The sequence below is a fragment of the Ursus maritimus genome, unplaced genomic scaffold (assembly GCF_017311325.1).
Source record: "Ursus maritimus isolate PB19 unplaced genomic scaffold, ASM1731132v1 scaffold_10, whole genome shotgun sequence".
Lineage (NCBI taxonomy): Eukaryota > Metazoa > Chordata > Mammalia > Carnivora > Ursidae > Ursus > Ursus maritimus.
The window spans coordinates 21,865,032-21,888,086 of NW_024423344.1; the positions used below are offsets into that span (position 1 = coordinate 21,865,032).

Sequence of the window (23,055 nt, forward strand, 5' to 3'; positions counted from 1 at the left end):
ATGCGGACTCATCCACGTGCTTGCTACCTGTGCCTGCTAAGGCAAATTACTTAAAGTCTCTGAGCCTTGCTTTCCTGGTCTGCAAACCGATAATAATAACAGTACCTACCTCATAAAGTTGTTAAGAGGCTTAAGTGCAATAGCTCCTGTAAAGCGTTGACATACAGCAAGCGCTCTACACACAGGCGAGGCTGTTTTAAGTACACGTGTATCCATTCACAAGGTCTTAGAGACACATTCCGTTGTTAGTTTAGACACTGGCAATAAAACGTTTTTCTTTTCGTCTAAGCTGCACCCTTATTTGTTTTCCTCGAACAGTAGAGTAAATACCTATCGACAGACATGTCATCTATGGACCCCCGGGCCCACAGTCGCACGGTTCCTCCACGTCCGCGGCTGAGCAAAGGAACTGCACGCACGCGCAAGAAAGGAGGTCGGAGGAGTGAGACTGAGGAAGCGAAGTGAGAGCGGCGAACAGCCACGATTCTGCGCATGTTCAAGGCGCGGAGGTTGGGGTAGGAGTTTGCGCATGAGCAGAAGTGTCGGGAAAACTGGAGAAGGGTTCGGAGGCGGTATTGACAGCTGTGGAGGCAGCCCGCGTTCCCGGCATGCCCCGGGGCGGCGGGGTTGGCTCTAACGAATTTGAATGAGGAGCCTCAGCGCTTTCGGCGCCATTTTCGAGTGATGCCTGATCTCATCAATCTAGCGGGAGAGACGGGATAACCTGTCCGAGATTATAGCGCTACTAGGACTCCGCCGAAAAATCACCAAAAAAATCGCCAAAAATTACTTTGAGCAAAGGGCAGTCCGTGGGGCTTCGCCAGGATTGGCGCAGACGGTAAGAACCTGAAGAAGTAATAGCGGGACCTGGGAGGTGGTAGTGGTGGGACCGTCAGACGATGGGGGGTGCTGGGAGTGGGCACTGGGTCCGCCCTCATTTTAATTGCTAAAAATGCGAGGAGATAGGGTTGGGGGTAATTGGGTGTCTGGGAGTGGGCGGCGGCGGGCGGAATGTGGCGGGAGCGCGGAGAGACGGGGGCGTGGGGGGAGGGGAGTTGCAGTTTGAGCGGGACGCGGACGGGCTGCGGCGGAGCAGCCGCCGCCCAGCGGATCTGTCAGCCGGACCCCCCGCCCGGGGCCGGACCCGGGGCGCGGCGGGGCTCCGCAGGCCGCGGCCCCTTGACAGGAGAAGGGGGACGAGCGTCCCCTCCCCCATTTGCCGAACTGAGCCGTCTTTTATCGCAGTTTTCCCGGCCCGCTGACGGCCGTCTTCTCGTGACATAAAACTTAAGGTCGGCAGAAAATTAAGAACCAGGAGTGGCGGGTGCCTCCAGTCCGTCGTGCGGACTTACGTCCGCGGGACCCAGCGCTGTATATTGTCTTTGACGCTGAAGCGTGAGGTGCCCTAGGAATGTTGAGTTTCACAACGCAGCCCTCCCGCTTTGCGCTCCTCGGTCCCGGCAGCGGTAACCCTGTCGGTGTCTGGCTTTTCCAATTTGGGTAATATAGGGCGGGGGCAGACTTTTGAGGTTTTAGCGGGCTCCTAGGAAAGATGCTGGACTTTCGATTTTTGCTCGGGATTTCTGTCATTTGCTCTCACGGTGTTGTTTTTTTCGGGGGGGGGGGGAGACAGGACTTCGAGCTTGCAATTTCCTTCACCCAGTTGCACTTTTCTTAGAAGACTTTTTGCTTCTCCAGTCTTTGAAACATGTCGCAAGGATAAAAGCAATCTGTGAAACTATTGATGTTTTCCTCCCGAAAAGTCTTAGCCCGGACAACTTAACGGTAATTTTGCAATCCCCACCTTTTCTCGGGAACTCTCTTGACTCTGAGGCGGAGGGAAGAGGGCTGTTATTTGTCTTTCCCTTTCGTGATTTTTTATCCTTGTAGTTTGTACCAATTCTTAGTCGACAACTCTTGAATGATTTGGGCCAGTGACGGCTTTAACTTTAAGTAGTACTTTATAAATAATGGCCTTTGTGAAAATTGCCCATTAAAGATATATTAGGTTTTGAGTCTTTTTCTGCGCTGAAGGCACCACTGATTAACCCTTTGCTGGTATGGTGTTTTGCGTGTGGGGCGCGCGGCTCTGGGTTGCGAATATGCAGGAGATGGGTTTTGCAGCAGTTACTCAATTGTTCGCAAAGAGGAATAACGCTTTCTGGGAACCGCAATCTCACACTCTTTAGGACCAACTGCCTAAAGAGTTTTTCCTCCTGGAATTGATGTAACGATTGATTGATTTCTTATTTCTATATAGAGGACCCGCCCTCATTTAGAATCTATCTATCCCCGAGGAGAATAGGAGAGCGCAATGTGATGTTTTTCAAATTGTATCTAACGGAGTTCCCAAAACACCGGACTTGTTACCCCCCTGATTGGCTGGAAGAGAGCGGGACTGGGGGGTTTGAATGTTGAACACTAGATTACAATTCTCGACTTTCCGAAAAATTATACTTTTAGAGAACCACGGAAATAGGAAACGTTAAGACGGGGAGTTGGGGGGGGAGCTGGAGTGTAATATTTTTTTCTTACATAAAGGACTTTCGAATGGTTCTGAAATGTATATTAAAAGTAAAACTGAGGAGGCAGTTTTCTGAAAAATTGTAATTCTGCTGGCTGAAATTGCAAGGCTTTTATGTATTTGCCCCTGTTCTCTATTGGTTAAAAACTGTACGATCTAGGTTTTTTATTTCTTTGACAGAAATTTTTCAGATTAAGCTACCTATTCGATGCAGATTACGGGAGAATTGTTTCTTTTATTTTGATGAAAAGAAACTTTAGTTTTCTTAGGAATGAGCCTCTCCACATTGTCCATAAAAATTGGATGTATTTAAATTTTTTTTACATGTAACTTAAAATACATGGATTTTGCTAATTCAGCCATTGCTGTGAACTTAGAACTTTATTTAGAGGAAATTTACGTTGCTTAATTTAGACAGTACAACAGGTAAGTATGCACAGGTGCCTATGTATGATTTCATTCCTTTGATAAATTCACTGTGAAGAAATATATTGCATACAACAGTGTGGGTGTGTTGTGTCTTACTTGGTTGGTTTTCAGTTGATTTTTGTTTAATGTTGCTTGAGACAGCCGTCCATATATTTCTATTTATTACCAAGCTTGTCATTCCGTTTAATTGCATCTTGATAAGAGGCGGGTGTGGTTTTCAAAGAAAATCGGTAAACTCAGTGATAAACAAGATAGCTGTAGATGCTTTTTTAAAGATTTTTTAAAATTTAATAGAAATTAATGTCTTTTATGAATAGCGGTTGAAATTTTGAAACTTACAGTTTATATTCTCACATTAGGTCAAATATGCATTGTTAGAAAATATTCAGATGAAAAGATCCCACGACTTTTATAAATCTCTGTAGGGCTATAAATATAATTTATATTGAGTGGAATAGCTGAGTTTATAAATCATGCTATTTTGTATTGCCTTTATAACAGGAGTTGCAATTACAGAATCTTTGTTCATTACCTTTTTTCAAAGCTGTTTATTTTGAATCATCTCATGAAAATTTCATGAAAGGTGCTAATTATCCTCTATAAAATTTGACTTAATGAAGTTGTGGGAGACCCCATTTCTATTGTAAATGTAATTTTACCTATGATAACAGATGTAGTGGGTTTTGCTTTTTTGCTGTTATTTGGGGTTTTGTGTTTTAATTTTCATTCAAATTATTGTGTGACTTGTTGAGTTTTGAGGGTGGGGTGGGGGAAGGCTTTAAATTCCACCAGGCTGGTTAAATTTAACCATACTTTTTTAGTGCTTTGGTTTATAGGGTTTTTTGTTTGTTTTGAGGGGTGATGGTGAAGGATTGTTTTGTTTAATAAGGCATTTTTAAAAGAAGTGAAGGATTCCTTTATTTAAAATACTACACTTAAAGCTTGAGAATGCACTAGCACCTAAATAAAACCCACAGCATTCAAAATATTTTCCCTTTTTATGTGATGCTAGATGAGAGTAAGATTTGGGTTTTTAGATTTGTGGGCATGTAGGTATGAGATCCAACAGATGTATTTTATTATTATGTGTATTATCCATATTACTCTGTGGAAATTGATCATTCTAATTCATTTTCTGTTGTAAGGACTAGAAAAGTCACATTATCACTGGAAAACAATGATGGGGTAATGTGTTACTACAGTAGCTCTACTCTTTTTAAAAGCTATGTTTATATAGTATGAGGGAGAGGGAACTAGAGGAGGTAAGGTGTTAGTCTTCCTAGTAGCATTGATTTTCATTTGTTTGCTTCTAGTATTTTTAAACTCCAAATAAAAGTGCAATTTTAAACTTTGGTGTAATGCTGTTAACTTGTCTTAGTTGTACATTTACAAAATGTAGCCTCAGGTGTTTGCATGTAACACCGCATTTTTTGTAATCAGATTAATATCACTTTTAACGTTATCAAGAACTGGAACTAAGGATGAAAATTTCAAAATAGCTTTCGTATTCTGGATCCCCTGTTTCATCATGCTTTGTGTACTACATTTTTGTTTGGTTTTTGTTTTGTGAAGACGTGTATTGATACACATTTCTGTTTATTGGTATGCAGTAACTATTCAGAATGTCACAATATACTTCAATCCAGAAATACTGATATTGGTCAGTTAATTTAGTTTACAAAAAGAAAAAAGAAATGCCCAGAGACTTCATTAGATATTTCTTCTACATGATAACATAAGTTTTCTCCAATTAAAAAAATCAGTTAGACACACAATTTTGAAATTTTACTCTATAAAAATTTGTCTCGTTTAAAAAAAATTAGTGGCCTAAAATTTGCTCTTGTCTTTTTTTCCTATTGTTTAGTGAAGCTTAATAATTCCCACAGTGATTTTTTTTTTTAACCCTTTTTTGGAAGAAACAGATTTTTGGTCTTATAACTAGAAAACACTTCTTAGAATTGTCATACTAGAGTATTCATTTACATGTATTTTATTTCCTATTACTATTAATTTTTACTCAGCAAACTTAGAAACACTGTGGCCAGGCAACTAATTTTGGCATATAATTAGGCAAAAAATGACTTGCTGAAATTTAGTAGCCCCAGATCTCTTTAAGACCAAAGGAAATCAGTAATAACCACCACTTTCTCTCAAACAAGTGTCGAAAATTAGATTAAGCCATTTTTGCTTTAAATTTTTACAAGTGACAGTATTAGAATTTTAAAGTTGTGATTGTCTTAATATTATAAGAGTAACATCAATTTTAGAATATCACAGTACTAATATATGTTTACATATTTGTCTATTTGCATATACATATAATTGTAGAGCCTTCCTATAAATATTGCTTTCTTACAGGGAAATTATTTTCTTTTGCCTTTTTTTCCCCCTCTTGTCTGTCTCCTTTTAGGATCTCCTTTTAGAAAGACAAGTTTTAAATACTGGAATTGATATTAAATATATATATATATATATATACGAATTTTATTCTTAACATTTTTTATCAGTTATGAGAAGTTTAATATACTTTGGTTTATTCCTGTCTTATTTCACTAAAAGATGGAAAGACTTTGCACTGGGTTCTAAGTATAAATAATGAACTGTATTTTGTAATAGATTTGACATTGAGTTGTACTATTTCGGGAGTGTTTTACATCTTTTTTTCTTATACACATTTGGTTTAATATTTGTCTTATATCTGAACCTCTTTTGTTCTTTATTATCTAATATTTGTTGTTTCCTTACTATTTAAAAACTTAACATTTGGCATAGAGTACATACTGCTTCTGTGATTTTTAAAGTTATGATACCTTAATTTTCAGAGTGCTCAAATACAGAAAACTTTGTGTCTTTTGAGGAAGACTATGTAGAAATGATTTTAATTTTTCAAAGTGTCATATTTGGATTGGTGTTTGTGAGTTACATATGTGTGGTTTTTGTCATTAAACAATCAGATATTTGGTGGCAGAGGAATAAAGGTTTTTGGTTTTCATTTCTTTTCCTAAGCTATTCTTAAATAAAAGAAAACTGAACATTATGTTTATCATATAGTATGTTATAAGCCTTTGGTAATTTAACAACTTTATATTTTTAGATAGTTGATTGCCACCAAATCATTGTTTCAGGTGAAACAAATGAAGAAGCCACTTATATACATTCGATTACACCACATCTATTTGAAAATATTTAAAAACCATTGGCCCAATAGTCATCCACTCGTTACTTATATTTTGTTTAAAAAGTTAATTGTAAATTTTGTTCTGTTAGAACTGTAATGTCTTAAAATATTTGGAAATATCAGTATAATTTCTTTATTCGGGCAAGGCAAAAGACTAAACTTAAGAATAATGGTAATTTCTGTCATCATTAAAATGTTTGATGATTTGGGGAGAAAGGTAGTTAAAAATCTGTCTCTGTCCTTTTGAGTAGTTTTTTAAACTGAATTTTATGAGTTTTAGAAGCACAAACTATATTTCTGATATATTCCTTATGGAGTCCCCTTTAGCAGTCCTCCAATACTACACACACACACACACACACACACACACACACAACTTTGAAAATGAATGCCCTAAAGAGAAATGAAAGCAGAAACATATTAATCTGATTTGTTTGAAGAGGCTTCAGATGATAAAGGATATCACAGGTGTTTCTAATCAAGTTATTTCTACTTTAAAAACATTATTTTCAAGTTAGGTTTTCTTTGAACACAGGCAATATTGGGGTCATTTTGAAGATTTTACCTCAGTGTTCAGGGATCAACTGTGGAACTGCAGGAGGCGGAAATCTGTTGAGTGTCTTCATGCTATAATACATGACATTTTTATTGCAGGTTTTGACCTTTAGGAGAGAGCCAATTCTGGAGAACAACCTAACTTCTTTGATTGAACACTCACATAATGCATTGGAACATGATAGGAGATTAAGGTATACTGATGAATTTTTAAAGTGTACTATTTTATATCTTTACAATATAATTGGACTAGACAGTAAAGCTAGTACTTTTAAGTGAGCTAAAATCAATAAAGATTTATTAATAGAAATCTGTGAAGTGGCCAAGGTGGACTTCTCTTGCTTATTAAAACTCCAGATTTTTTAATGTAATTGATACTCTCATCATGTTTTATTAGGTCCAATTCCAGCTGAGTTTATTCTAAAAATAAGTACATATAGTGATTTTTTCTTAAGGTTATTATTACACTGTTACATATACAGAAGAATTAAATAGTGGACTTTTCATCTCAAAATGGAAAGTTTAAATTGAATAGAATTTGGTGCTTGGCTCTTTGATAGGTATAGTGATAGGTAGAGCCTATAAGATTAGATAAGATTAATGAGACTATTTTAAGAGAATTTAAAGTATTCCAAATACCCTCCTAACCAAAAGTGGCATTTTGGTTGAAACTGAAAAACCCACTTTCTTAAGCAGAAACTAGTATCTTACTCATAGATACTCTGAGTAAAATATTTAAATTATTCATATCAAAAATTGCAAACTCTAAAAATGTAGAAGGCCAAAACTTCCAGTAACTTATTTTTACCTCCAAAATACTTTATCAGAAGAGCCACTTTTCTAGTATATTTATTTTCTTTGATTTTTATAGTTTTAGTTGAAAGTTTCAGATACTTACCTGATAAAAATTTTGATTGTTTGCTAGTGATCTGGTATAATGTAAATGAATTTATTGAACAATATTACTAAATATTGATTAATTTTTCCATGGTAAATATATTAGTCACATGATAAGGTATCAACCATAATGTTTAAAAAAAAAAAAAACTACTTGCTAAAGTGAGGTCTACTAAAATAAAGCACACTACAATTTTTTCTTTAAATTTTTTTCACCTAAAATTATTTACTTTATATACTTAAGATACAGGAGATGAAATTTTGTTTTCATAAGAAAAATGTAATTTAGTCTTAAGAGTGAAGTGTAATTGTGGTCATAGAACTGCTTCTGTCTTTAAACAGTGTTCAGTTTTTGGTTTTTTTTCAAACAAATTCTCCAATGTGTGTTTAAACATTGAAATGTATATCAAAATATTAAAAAACTAATATTCTATATTTATTATTAGATATTAGATAATCCAGGAATGTGAATCATTAACAGTTAATGTTAAATGAAATGTTAAAATTTAATAGAAATCAGTCTAATGTAAGGTTGAAGTTCAGGTATTGGTGTCATTATACTGTGAAGTGTCACTATACTGTTTGAGATAAATACAAGGTATAGAATGTCTTCATAACTTATATTTGAGAATGTTATGAAAAAGCAGCTTAGTTTGAATAGGATGAAAATGAATACAACTTTCCCCCTCTAATGTAACCAGTGATTTTCAGATTAGACAACATTAAGATGAAAAGTGAAAAATACGGTTTCTGAATGTCTGAAAAAAACAAACTAGATTCAATTTATCACTTTCAATCCAGGTATCTTTTATACACAGCCTGCTGTTAAATGGAGGAAGAGAGACAGCTTTTGAGTTCATATTTTAAATAAAGACAATTTAGAGTGTTTATGATTTATGATCTTTGAAGTTGTCAAAACTTAACTGTTTGAACACAAATATTTAACATGATAAAATCATCTCTCTATAGCTATATACTGGCTTATAAACTTCCAGATTTTTAGCTTCCTAAATAACTTAACATCTAAGAGACTTGATGCAAATATTAATAGTTTTTTTGTATTTGGTCAGCTTTTACAGGGTAAGAAACTTTAACCTAATTAGTAGTATGTGTTATTTTAGAAGACAGGTTAATAAAGGCTTTTACTACTATGTGTGATTGGTTAGCCTTTACCCCTTAAAGGACATTTTCTAAGGGTTTTGAGTGTTTTAAATTTGCAAACCTGATTATATCTAGCTAAGCCTTGATAAGTAGTTTATTATGTCAAGATTTGGAGGAAAGGATTTACTGTGTTTTTTTGTTTTTTACTGATAGACTTCTTTGTGCAATATTTATATTTTTCGTTAAATGCACTTTCCAGGTTAAATAACATTCATTTTTGGGAAAAATTCTTAATTGTTCCTAAAATACAGTTACACTGTCAGTGTTCCTGTTGTGTTGAAATAGTTATTCTTAGGGGGGAAAGAATATTTTGGATAAACTAGATAGTATAGAGGTAATTTAACATGTCTACATGTGAGGGGACTTGAAATTATTTATTATTTGTCATTGATGTATAATTCTAGTTTATAAGGACAACATATTTTAAGCAGTTTCTCAGCTCTAACAGCTTCCTTTATTGAGATTGTGTAATGTTGCTGAGGATTCATTAAAAAATAGACAATTAACTTTCTTAAAATTTTTTTAAATGTTTGTTTGAAGCAATTTTGTGTTGTTTCTTGACCAACAAATAAAATATATACTTAATCTATTTTTTCTTTTCAGAATTTTGTTTTCTAAGCATTTTCAAAAGGCATTATTTAATTAATGAGATGATTTTAATTTTTCATTAAATATTTTGAAATAGAATTTCAGTCCTTAGCACCACACACCACACTTTTGATATTTCATTAACATATATGATTTGACTTAGTTTTACTTTCTTGTTTCATAATTAGAGTCACTTGGAAGAGAAACTTGTAGCATGTTTCAAATGTAGTTCCTGAGACTGATTAATCCAGTTAATAGTTTATTAATTTATTACCGTTTTGTAAATGTCTTAATTTTTAGAAATACTTTTTTGATACTTGCTGTCCGTTTTTTTCATTGTATGTCTTTCGAAATAAATTTATTTAGTAATTTTGTTATCCTGTGATCCTCGGAATTATTTCTTTTATTTTTATTAGCATTATTTGTTTTTGGACTGCTGCTAAGCAGAACAATTGTTTTTGCAATTTTGATAAAAATAAAAGATTGGTTTTTCTTCCCTTTTTTCCAAAATATTTTGATCTGATTTTTCAATATTACTATATTTTATACTTTTATTTTAATAAATCCCAAATCTAGCCTTCTTGACTGATCTTATTTAGACTTCTCAGCCAATTCTAGCATTTAAAAAAAATAATTTATAGATGTCCTAATTTTTCTGACTTTTTAAATATTTTTCAGAATCAAAATTTGCTTAAGGTATTAAAAGATAAGGATTGCATTTAAAATTGAAGTTATAAGTCCCTAAATAGCATCACATTTAAATTTAAAGATAATTTGACTGAATAAATATTTCTGTGTTACTCATCAATGATATTGTGTACTTAATGAGTTTTTAGTTTTGTAGTACACATTTAAAGTATATAAATTACATGTGGGAATTTTTTTTAATAGTTGGAGTTTTTGTTAAAAAATTTTTATGGGCTACAATCTTACTTCTTTGTTAATAGGGTCTAATGTCAAACATATGGTGATGATTTGATATGCGGAACTTGGGAGCCTAGAACTTTTTATAAGCAAAATATAATTTCATTTCTTGATTAAAGTTTGGGTACTTATTTTCCAATAGAATGGATAGGAAAGATAATACAAATTTATGAATTCATTCCAAACCTGGTTAAAACTTTTCTGAGAATTTTGATAATTGAGTTAAATCTTAACTAGGAGCTGAAGATCATTACATGTGTCATTAATTTTTTTCCTCAGATACATTATAAGTTCCCTTTCTGATCAAAATACTAATTTTGTCTTTTCTTCTCTTCCCATCCTACTTCTTAAAGAAAAAATTTATCCTTAAGCAGTTTTATCATATAGTGATGAAAGCCAGCCTGCTAGGTAGTTAGGACTAGAACCATTTTTGTCTTCTGTGTCAGTTGCATATGCTTTTCTTAGCTTGCTGCTTCAGCAGCAGCAGCAACAACAGTGAATAAACAAGTATCACCACAGCCCTTGTTCTTGTCCCTTACAGCTGGGAGCAGGGGCTGGGAGATTACTACTGCTTGTCAGCTGTTGTACAAAATAGCATCAATATGCAATAATGGTGGCCAAAGGAGCCTGCACCCACCAGCTTTTACAGACCAGGTAGGAAGGGCCCGACTGTCACTATAACCTGTATATAGTATAATGAATACACTCTTTGACAAAAAGGTGCTTTATTCCCAAAGCTGAATAAAGAAAACAGTAGTTACTTATAGTTCTTAGACTTACATTATTTTCTATTATTTACTCTGTGGTTTTAGTTCATTTAATTTTTAATCAGTTATTTCCATCTGTTTGAATGGAAAACTGTCTTGCTTCTGGAAGTATGTATGGTATGTTTCATGTTTTTCACCTTTAAGCTGGTAGATTGAAAAAAAATTATTAGTTACTGATAACACAAGGTAGGTGTTATATTAAGGAAAGAAAGGTTAACTATGGCCACACAGGAGTGTTTCTTTCACTTTGGAGCCATATTTTCAACCCATATTATCTTTGTTATAGCCCAGTGTAAAGGCCAAATTCTTGTTCATTTCACTATAACTGAAAAAGAATACCCCATACTGCTTAATGTGTTAAAAAAAAAAAAACAAAAACCCTAAAGACAAAGCAGGCTGCAGCTGGAAACTCATTAAGTCTTGTCTTTTTCTATTAAATAATATTGTATATCTGAATTTTATATCTGGAAGTTCAGATGATTCTGTATCTTTTGGAAATAGGGCTTTGTAATATCAAATGATACAGAGGGTGGTTTTTTTTTATTTTTACAGTTTGAATTTGCACACATTTGTATAACCTAGATATCTGCATTTTTCTCGTCTTTTGTATTTAAAAATAATTACAATACGTTGTAGTTATAGGGAAGCAAATATTAGATGGCTATTAAAGTTCTGATTTCATTTGTAGCATTTTGGGCAGAAAACTACAAATGACATTTTATTTTAGTGTGTAAGTCTAATGTCCCAATTTAAAGTCTGATGTTTCCAGGAACATTCTTTTAAAAAGGTAATCGTTGTTTTTCCTTGGTCACGACCTTCATTAAAATCACAACTACCAACTTTCCATTTTCAATAACAGTAAACTCAGAATATGAATTTCCTCCTAATACTATCAAAACAAGCTTTGTTGTGGTTTGTGCTTAGTTATCTGAAATAATAAATGAGCCTAAAATCTCATCTAACGTGAAGTCAAACATATTCGACCACAAATTGAAATTACTTTTTTTTAATACTAGGATGTTTGATGTAATTTATGTTGATGTAATTTAACGGATAACATTTTAATTAGCTACCTGCTCTTTATCAAAAAATGAGTTACAAAATCCTTTATATTTAAAACACCTTGTTTTTACTATGAATTACTTCATAAAGTATTTATGGACCACCTGTACCAGAATAACTTAGAATAAAGCATTTTACCAGACCTGCTGAATCAGATTCTGTGGAGCTCTGGGACAAGGAATTTGTAATTTTTACAAGCTCCAAGTGATTTTTTTTTAGAAGCACCACATGTGAGGAACACTGCCCAGAATGAAATAGGGGAGGATTCTTCACAGTAATAAACCATTTATATTTTCTTCTCCCCCCACCCCTGCCCCCTGCCCTCTTTGGTCATTGCGAATCTAAAGCTCAGTAACTAATTCTGAATCTTATTTCTACCACTGTAGTTCTAGAATAAGTCTTGGTATTTCCTCAGTCATATGAGAAAAATCTGTATCATGAGAGCTTTATTTTTGTGCAAGTACCTTCAGGCAAATTTTAATCTCTTTTGTTTAGAACATTTAGTATACCTATGTTAGACCTACACTTGATAAAAACAAAAGGATATGATCACTTAAGAATTTTGAAAATATTCCTCTAGATAGAGGCGATCTTTCTTAAATGTACTTCCAAATATTAGAGAAAATGAACTTTTCATGTGCTCTTTGTGGGAGCATCTGACAATATCTTAGTAAAATTGAATATACATAGGCTTGAACCCAACAATTCCATTCCTAGATGTTCTAGATAAACTGAGACCATGTTTAGCAAAGTCTTGTTTAGTTTTATTTTTAATAGGAAAAAATCAAAAGCACGGTAAACATTAAGCAACAGGAGAATAGCAAATTGTGGCATAGTCATATGATGTACTGTTTATTATACTGCTATTAAAGTGAGAGCTCTGTGTATGGTGATGAATGAATGTCTTCAGGAAACAAAACCAAGTTGCAAAAGATTATATATTGTTTAACATTTAAATAAAGCTTGAAAACAATGTTATATGTTTATTCAAGTAATTTATACTTGAATTTACAATAGTAGTGTGAAAGCATGCATAGGAAATAAATACCAAATTCAGGATTGTGATTTTATGTTAAGAGAGAGGAGAATGGGATCAGGGTATGGTACAAAAAGGACTCAACTATATGTATTGTCTTTTTTCTTAAAAAAAGACAACGTAAAACAAAATAAGCATGGCAGAATATTAGAATTCAGTTAGAGGGCCAGGGGTAGGATGTGGTGATTCATTTTTGTATTGTCTTGATTTTTCTGTGGATTTGAAATGTTTTTTCAAATATATCAAAAAATGTGCTGTCTTTAAGATGTATACTTAAATTGCTCCATTAAAAGCATGGGTGAGTTTACTCTACTTGTTTTATTCTAATATCTTGTAGTAAGTACTTAACCACTAGTTGGTGTAAGAACTACAACTTACAGTCATGGCGCAGTAAGTAAACCTTCTAACCAGTTTAAATTAAGATATTTTTAAATTTTTTCATTTTTAAAGATAAGCTGTAGTGTTTCCTTTCTTTGCATACTGGCTTTTAATACTTCTACTCTTGTAAATAAAGGACAACCTTGGAAACAGTTTTTCTTATCACTACTCTTCCATTTTTCATGCAATTTCATAATAGTATTTTCTTTTGTTATGGCTATAGATCATAACATTATTTTCAGACATCTCTTTAAGCATTTGAAACTCCAACTTAAGCTCTGTATTTGTACTGTATTACAGTAGAATTCTTGGGCAATAGATGGATTTTTAGATTTTGCAGTTGTGTACATGTGTGTATGTATGTGTGTGAGAGAAATACTGGTCAGTCTTGAGGTATAATCTTGAATTTATCTTAAAATATCTGCAATTATATGATGTCCTCTAGAAGCTCATTGTGCTCCAATTTAGACATTGAAGTATGAGTTGTAGTTGCACTTACATATTTGACTTTTAAACTTTGAGAAGGTAATAGTAATAGAAAAGTGAATTTAAAAAACTAACGATAACACCCTGGACTAAAATATAGAAATGCTGCTGAGTGTTTATAATCTGTGATTGTGCTGTATAAGGATCAGAAAACCATGATTATCAACCTCAGTTGAAAATTTTCTAACTTACATAATGTGATCACATTTTTAAAGTCTACACTCTTATTTTTTTCCTAGGTTTAATGATAAAATGAAGACCATAATAAAACAGTCCCCGTCCTTAGCTCAGGAATTCTTACCTTGTAAGTATTAACTTTCACTTAAATATTTAGTATTAACCTTAGCCATTGCTATAAAAAGTTAGTGTTTGGTTACAGGTTTTGCTTTATTTCTGAATTTTTTTCCTACTATCCTAGATTGAGAACTTTTCTTTTAGAGCGAGCATGTGGGGAAGGGGCCACAGAGGGAGAGAGAGAATCTTAAGCATGCTCCATGCTCAGTCTGTTGCAAGACTCGATCTCATGACCCTGAGATCATGACCTGAGCCAAAATCAAGAGTTGAACACTTAATCAACTGAGCCACCCAGGCAACCCTAGGTTGACAACTTTCTGATCTCCCCTTACCCCCTACTCATTGAACTTTGGTATTAATTTAGTCCAATTTAGAGCAAGAATAATAAAGCCATTGCTTTGGGTAAGTTTCGATTTTGAGAAGTATTTTATAGCCAGGCCCTATCATCTCTAAATCTGAGAATCACAATTTTAAAACACTTTTCCTTTAAAGGAATTTATACATAAGTAATTATCTTTTTTATTATCATTAATTAGGTTTACTGACAGTTATTTTATGTTTTTATAAATTGGAAGTATTCTCTTCACTGGAGAAATAGTTTTACATTTATTTTTGCATTTAACTAGATTGCACTGCAGACTTTTTTGTGAGATACTTAAAATTTAACTTTTAAACTTCAGAAGGTAGGAAAAACAGGAAGGTAATCACTTTTCCTTCCTTTGATATATGCACATGCACACCTTTCTGAGAACAAACATTTTTACCCTGATTGATTTAACTTTTGAGAAACTTATAAATTCTTTTAAGACTTTTTATTTATTTAGTAGAGAGTAAGAGTGAGTGAGCATGAGCAGAGGGAGAGGGAGAAGCAGACTCCCCACTGAGCAGGGAGCCCAATGTAGGGCTCAATCCCAGGACCCTGAGATCACGACCTAAGCAGAAGGCAGACGCTTGCTTAACCACCGACTGAGCCACCCAGACGCCCTGAGAAACTTAAAAATTCTAAGGGAAAAATTCTAACAGGTTAGCTGAAATTAATGTCTTACCCCTAGAAAAACTCTCAAATCAAGGTAATGGTAACTATACAAGATGATAACTATTTTCCTGAAATCAGTTACCAAAAAGATTCATTTCTATCTGTTCCTTGAGCTAACTCTATATCTCTAAATGAAAGAAACTCAAGTGCATCTGTTTTTCTGTCCTTGATGTTGAGGGATGGCCCCGTTTAAGTGAAAACTAGTGCATCAGATTTTTCTCTTACCTCATCTAATACCATTGAATCAGTGACTTGGTAAATAATGTGTATTTGTTGAGGAATGACAGATCGTAGAAGATCAGCCATTGAACTCAGTAAATAGTTTTTAGGGTAGAAATCAATTAAATATTGAAAACTTTTATTAATGAGCCAGTTTGAAGAGTAGTAGCCAAATGGTCACTTCTTTCTCTAATTTTTTCCTTTTTATATTTTTGTCTCTGGAAAACTAGAATGGAAACATTTACAAATCCCCAAAGAATCCTATACAGCCCAAGCATAAGTTCCTTAATTGGTCCCTTGGAAGACAGCTCAGTTTTACTTCAGCTTAACTCTTAGGAAAAGAAATCTTTTTGACTGGTATTGTACTCCTACTGTAGACTGGAGAGCAGTCAACTTTTCAAAAAGAAATAGGTATCATTTAACTTCTGACAGATTTATAAGCATAGATAATGTCACATTCCTAACCTTATTTCATGTCCTTTATAAATTTCTAAGCAAATAGCCTTTCTTGGATATTGTCCAGCATCTTTTAAAGATAAGTCATTTACAATATTTTATAATTGGAATGCTTCTGTTGTCGGTTCTAGGTAGTAGTATGTCTGGAGTTCTCTTTAATCTTAGTTATTAAAATGGTGATTTTCCAATTAAACAGTACCCAGAAAAATTGGTACATGGTGACAGTAGTTAGTGATTCTGTAGGATTATGTGGGTATATCCCCTCTTCTATCATTCTCTTTTTAATGTCATTCTTTTTTAAGAAAGGGTATTTTTTAAGCTAATCCCCACTTGTGGAATGTGGATATTTCCAGAAGTTGTAGAATATTGGTGTTTAATATATTTGATGCTGTCAGAATTAAATAATAGCAGTATTTTGGTTCATTTTTATATATTGCTTTGGGTTCATTTTTATGTATTTGTTGCTTAACAGAAAACGTTCAGAAATAATCATTTCTTTCCTTTTTTTTCCCACTTTTTCTTTTTTGAGCAGTGTTTCGTTTTTTTACGTTGCAGTTTTGGGTACATACACTTAAATTACATATTTTTGTTTTATAAACTTAAAATAACTAGATATATCATTTAGTGCGAAATGAAATAACACCTTTAGACGCGCTGTCAGCAGGTAAGATTATTGCTTCTTTTTAATCTACAACAACAAAAATTTTAAGACACTGACTTTCTAAATAAGTACCAGAAGATAAAGCAGAAAATTCATTCAGGGCTGTCATTGTTAGTCCTATAAAAAAAGGTCATGCAAACAAGTTACCTTGTAATTCAGGAGACTTATTATTTGTCTACTATCAAGAACTAGTCTAATAAATAGAAATGACAAAAATTATTTCTCACATTGGACTATCTATATAGATAAGTTTTTAGAAATGTTATCAAGTTAGCAATAGAATAACGATGGCGTGTAATCATACCATATTAGAAAATATTATCAATTCTTGAATTATAAATAATGTGGGAACACCTGAGAGGCTCAGTCAGTTAGGCGTCTGCCTTCAGCTCCCGTCATGATCCCAGGATCATGATCCCAGAGTCCTGGGATCCCGCCAGCTTCCCTGTTCAGTGGAGAGTCTGCTTCCCCTCTCCTTCTGCCCCTCCCCCATGTTCTCTCTCTCAAATAAGTAATTAAAATCTTTTTTAAAAAAATAATGTAAATGTGGGGCTGACTAAAAGTACTGCAAATAAAATCAGAATGTTGTAATGAGTAGGGCAGTAAGTAATTAATATGGCAAATGATATCAAATCTGTTGTGCTTTCAGTGAAAATGTAATCTTTTGGTATGAGTCAATACATATAGCAGAATATTCTATTTTTAACATTTTTGTGATTGAAATTTACTCTTATGTCAATTGCTGTCTACCTGTGGTACTCATAAAATTATCTCGAATAATTTTATGATGTGAATGCTTCTGAGAGAAAGATTTGTACCAAAACAGATAAAAAGAACAAGTTGCTCTTTTGGCACTTGGATTAGTAGTAAGCAATGTTTACAATAAACAAAATTTATAAGGGTGCTAGGTACCGTCAGCATTTGGTGGTAAAGAAGGTTTGCAAATTTACTGATATGGCCAATTGATATTAATTTAGTTAAGTATATTAAATCTAAGCTCTTAAAGGGGTATGTTCTATGGTTTATGAACATAGAGAAAATTTACAATGCGCCACAGCCGTTTTTCAGTCATTGTTCTAATAACTGCTCTTTTTGAGAGTTAGACGGTGTTTAATCAAATGCCAGTTGTTCCTGTCCTGAAAGTCTTACATTTGACATATATATGTTTAACAGAATAACTTAAATTATTAAATCTGATCCTCTGTCTATGCAAGGCTGTGTTTCTGCTCTCAACAAAACTGTAGCCATAAAATTTGAATTTTAGTGCCAAAATTATAGAAAGGGGTTGGAGTCATAATTTTCCCACCCTGAGCAACTTCTCAGTTCAAGATGGATGATTCAAAGAATAATAATAAGGAATTTCTTATTTATGAAGTTACTTTTGATGTTTTCTTAGGAAAATGAAAACAAGGCAAAATTTAATAGCACAGGCCATAATTAAAATAGGAAATAAACATACAAATACAATAAATTCTGCTGTAATAGGGATTTCAAGTTCTAAGCATAAATACAATAGGTAACATCCCTAGACTATTCAATGCAGTCTTTTCCTGTGCCACTATCTTTTTGACTGAAATTGAGTTTCAAAGTGATGTCCATGTAAAACAGTAATTGAATGCAGAACTGAAATAAGATATATGTTGTCAGCAGTCACACCTGACTTTTTTGTCTAGACTATCCATTTCATGCTTCCTGTTATATCCAATAAATAAATTCCTTAAAATTTTTTTAATTTCATTTTCTTTAAATTGTGTCCTCAAGTTATTTCTATATGCCCCTCTTATTTAATGCCCTATTGTTAGAACTTAAATGGAGATTGTCCTCCAAATCCTTAATAAGACAGCTTAGTAAAATACACTAAAATTTCTAAAAGTCAATTTTTTAAAATATTATTTATTTATTTGAGAGAGCACACAGAGAAAGGGAGAGGGAGAGCATCTTAAGCAGACTCCCCACTGAGCACAGAGGCCCACACAGGGCTCCATCTCACAACCCCAAGATCATGACCTGAGCCGAAGCCAAGAGTCAGCTGCTTACCTGACTGGGCCACCTAAGAGCCCATAAAAGTCAATTTTTTAATTGATCTATATTCATTTTATTTTAACCCTCAGAGTTTTAGAATTAGAACCATAATAGATAAGCTTTTTCCTTAATGGTATAAATTATGTCAGTTATAATAATTGATAAAAAATAAAATTCTCAGAGCAGGATTTCAGTTTAATATATAATTTCATCATTTGTCCTTAGATAGGTCTTCTAAAAATAGTTTTTCTATCTTTTCTCTAGGCTGAACATACCTAGGTCCTTCTACTGGTTCTCACAGTATGAATTCTAGATCAGTAGTATCCTGGATATTTCACATTTGGATCCACTACGTTTTGTCAGTATTCCTTTAAAAATATTTCGTACAGAACTAAGTGTACTCTGTGTGGTTTGAGGTACACAATACAGTCTTTCTCTTATGAATAATATCTGTTAATGCAGCCTGCCTGATTCCACTAACTTTCTCTTTGTCATCAGCACTGTTGGTTCGTGTTGAATCACAGTCTACTGAAACCCTGTTTGTCCAAATTATGTTTCAAAACCTATAAAGTTAGATTCAGCAGTCATTTATTAAATACCTGTTCACTACTAGATGTGCTCATAAATGTTTAAATTTGTACAACCTTAACAGGGCTATGAACTGGGTATTAATAACCCATTTTACAAAAAGGAAACTCGAGGCTCGTGTACTGAAAAAACTTACCCAAGATAAGGATTCATAAAGGATAGATCCAGGGTTCCATCTTGGGTCTTCCAGATTCAGATTCACTGTTCTATATCATTGCTGCCTCAGTAAATTATTTCTGTTGTTTATTATATTGATAAAATTGGAAATGCAGAAATTGACTAGTAAATTCTTTTGCACTCAGGATGATTTTAGAGCTTAGGAGACATACCTAGAATTTTTTAATGTTTTTGTTAAATGCAGTAATGCCTTAGGTAAACTAGATGAACCGAAATTACAGCAGCATAAGGGAGAAAGTAGATATCCCTAAACAAAAATATTAATGGAGTCAAAATTAGAGAAACAAATCATTTACAAGGAAATGGGGGGGGGACCATTAATTTATATAAAATTTGTATCTTTTTTACTGTATTTTAAATTTTTATTAAATCTGTTACCTAATATGAAAACTAAAGTATTTAAAGATTTCCATTTACTCAGATTCATGTTCAAGTTGACTTCTTAAGCAAAACATTTATTGTCTCACCTTTCAAAATGACTCTTTTTTTCTTAGAAGATCATAAAAATGAAAAGTTGATAATATATCAAAAACTAGTAAAGATAATTAAGAGCCCACAGGCCAGAATATAAACCACTATACTTGGAACTGAGACTTTGATAAAGATAAAGGAAAAGAAGTGAATGGTACTGTTCTCTGATTTTTTTTAATAGCTCTCGTTGTTTGGTTCTGCACCTAGCTAGTAGGGCTCTTTCCATATCTAGTTAAGGAATGTGGCTTTTCTTTTAGCCAGCAAACTTGAAAGCACAGTTTAAGGGATGGAGGCACTATAATGTTTGTAGTGGACTAAGATATAAGAGTGGGGAAATGGTGTGGGCCATACCAGCAAGCACTGGTACATAGGTAGTCCAGTTTGGATGATAGGTATGAAATAATTAAGCCAGTTATTTGCTCAGCACAGTACTTAATACTGAGAATAATTTTCTCTGTTCACAAAGTTCTTATAAATGGGCAGTTCAGTGTCAGTGAGAAAGGTTGAAGTAAGAATGCACTGGAGAGGATACACTTCAGTTGTCCTCTAAAGTAGGAATAAATGGAAAGGGGATTAGTGAGTATTTTAGCCTCCAGCAGTAGCTTCAGTGTCAGAGATCAGGCAGGAATATATAGCTTAGCAGAAGAAAGAACTAGAAAACAATTTATTAAAAGCATGATAAGTAATTTTATTCCATTTGCTATTTACCTGGTGGCCACAGCACATGCCTGATCAGTTTTTGTCCACTCATAAATACTTCCTATGCTTCTCTAACTTATAGGGATCCTTTTTTCCTAAATATATAGCCACCCATACTTATAATAACAAAATGAATAATAATCTCTTACTGTAATATTTAGTTTCTCTTAAAATTCCTGATTGTTTCAGAAAGATCCATATACTGTATTGGGTTGTCATGTCTCTTAAAAGAGACTTAATTGGAATGGTAGAGGGTTCTAATTGAAAAGACGTATGAAATATTGGATAGGTCTTAATTACATAGACCTTGATATTTGGGGGGGGGTGTCTGTATTAACTGACTGAGCCACCCAGGCTCCCCAAAACTTTCAGTTTCTTAATAGGGTAATGAAAAGTTATTATGTTTAATAAAATTGTCATGCAGTTTAGTTAAACCCCATAATTTAGGCCTAGTCTTAAAGATATTACAGCACGGCTAATTTTAAATTTTCTCCAGGTATGGTGTCAACGTTTCATACCGTGAGTGTAGTATTCCATTGGCCTGAGCAAGTATAGTCATTCTGTGACCCAGGGGCTGTATTGCCAGCTCCTTAGAGGTTTATGTTGCAAAATTTGAAGCATACTTGAAGAAAGTAATTATTACAAATAGTGTTGATGCCAGATCAAAAGTGAAATTTTATATTTGAAAAACCCAAAGCAGTGTACTGATACAGAGTGGGTATGTCTAAACAAAAGAGCAAAAATATTTTCATGGCATTAGTATGAATATCTCTATCATGTGACAGTGGAAGCCCTCTATAGATTCAAAGAAATTTTTAGTTTAAAATAACCCCTTCTTGGGGCGACTAGGTAGCTCAGTCAGTTAAGCGTCTGCCTTCAGCTCAGGTCATGATCCCAGGGTCCTGGGATCAAGTCCCACATCTGGCTCCCTGCTTAGTGGGGAGTCTGCTCCTTCCCCCTGCTCATTCCCTCACTGTCTCTGAAATAAAATCTTTAAAAAAATAAAATAACTCCTTCTTGAAAGCATAATATAAAGCCTACTTTAGCAGCCCCAGAGTAAAAAGGTCATTATAAGCGGAAAGGAAAAATCAAAACTTGCCAGACTGGGAGATTGTGGTTGTTTTGTTGTTGTTAAACACAGGTAAAGAGATTTATCTGGCTGGAATTGCTCCACTGGAATTATTCAGTTTATTAATACATTTAAATCAAGAATTTCCATGTTTTTCTGGAGTGTGGAAAGATACTTTTGATAATAGCTAAAATTTGTCAGGCTTTCAAATAGAAAGCAGCTCTTTTTTATTATCTCAGTTAAAAATAGAAGTAAAAATAAGAAAAAATCTTCCTCTGAGGGTGTTTATTAAAACACCAGTGATAGGGGCGCCTGGGTGGCACAGCGGTTAAGCGTCTGCCTTCAGCTCAGGGCGTGATCCTGGCGTTATGGGATCGAGCCCCACATCAGGCTCCTCCGCTATGAGCCTGCTTCTTCCTCTCCCACTCCCCCTGCTTGTGTTCCCTCTCTCGCTGTCTGTCTCTATCTCTGTCAAATAAATAAATAAAATCTTTAAAAAACAAACAAACAAAAAAAAAACACCAGTGATAAAATTGCAATAATCTTTAAGAGATGAAATTAAGATGAGAGAAATTATAACATTTTTGCTGATAAGAATGACCCAGTAGAAAAACTAAAGATGCGGGGAAGATGCCAAACAAATTCCAAAACAATTTTATTTATAAATGATTTATAAAGTAAGATTATTTCTGGTCACAGATGACATGATCTTATATGTAGAAAACCCTTGGTTCACACACACACAAAAAAAAGTTATAACTAATAAGCAAATTCAGTGAGGTTGCAGGATACAAAATCAATAGTCAGAAATCAGTGGCATTTCTTTGCACTAAAAATGAACAATCCAAAAAGTAAATTAAGAAAATAATTATGTTTATAATATTGAAAAGAATAAAATGCTTAGGAATAAAATTAACCAAGATGGTGAAAGGCTTCTACACTGTGAACTATGAAACATTGCTAAAAGAAACTTAAGGCAGAAATAAATAGAAAGATATCCCACATTCATGTTTTGGGAGTCTTGGTATTGTTAAGATGACAGTATTATCCAAAGTGATCTGCAGAGTCAGTGTAATCCCTGTCAAAATCCCAATGACATTTTTGTAGAAATAGATAACTGCTCTAAAATGTATATAGAATCTCTCAGGGAACACCAAATGGCCAAAACAGTGACAGATTTGGAGATCTCACACTTGATTTCAAAAGTTAATGCAAGGTCATGGAAATCAAACAGTATGGTACTGCATAAAGACAGACATACAGACTAATGAAATAGACTAGAGGGCCTAGAAATAAACTGTTACATATATGATGAAATGATTTTTAATATGTATGCCAAGACCATTCAGCTGGCTCGGTTGGTAGAATGTGTGGCTCT

The 23,055-nt window shown here is 33.8% G+C and overlaps 1 long non-coding RNA gene across 16 annotated transcripts in view; it reads left to right on the plus strand.

The window, feature by feature from the left end:
* LOC103677621 overlaps positions 1–23,055 on the plus strand; it is a 115,046-nt gene that overhangs the window by 44,250 nt on the left and 47,741 nt on the right. For 13 of the 16 annotated variants that reach the window (XR_005832580.1, XR_005832587.1, XR_005832578.1 and 10 more), the window contains exons 1-3: positions 116–838; positions 6,786–6,880; positions 14,225–14,289. This is a non-coding gene — a long non-coding RNA (uncharacterized LOC103677621). Of the gene's footprint in view, positions 1–115; positions 839–1,698; positions 1,786–6,785; positions 6,881–14,224; positions 14,290–23,055 lie in introns of those variants that run through there. The other 3 variants (XR_005832588.1, XR_005832595.1, XR_005832596.1) reach the window with 2 other exon arrangements.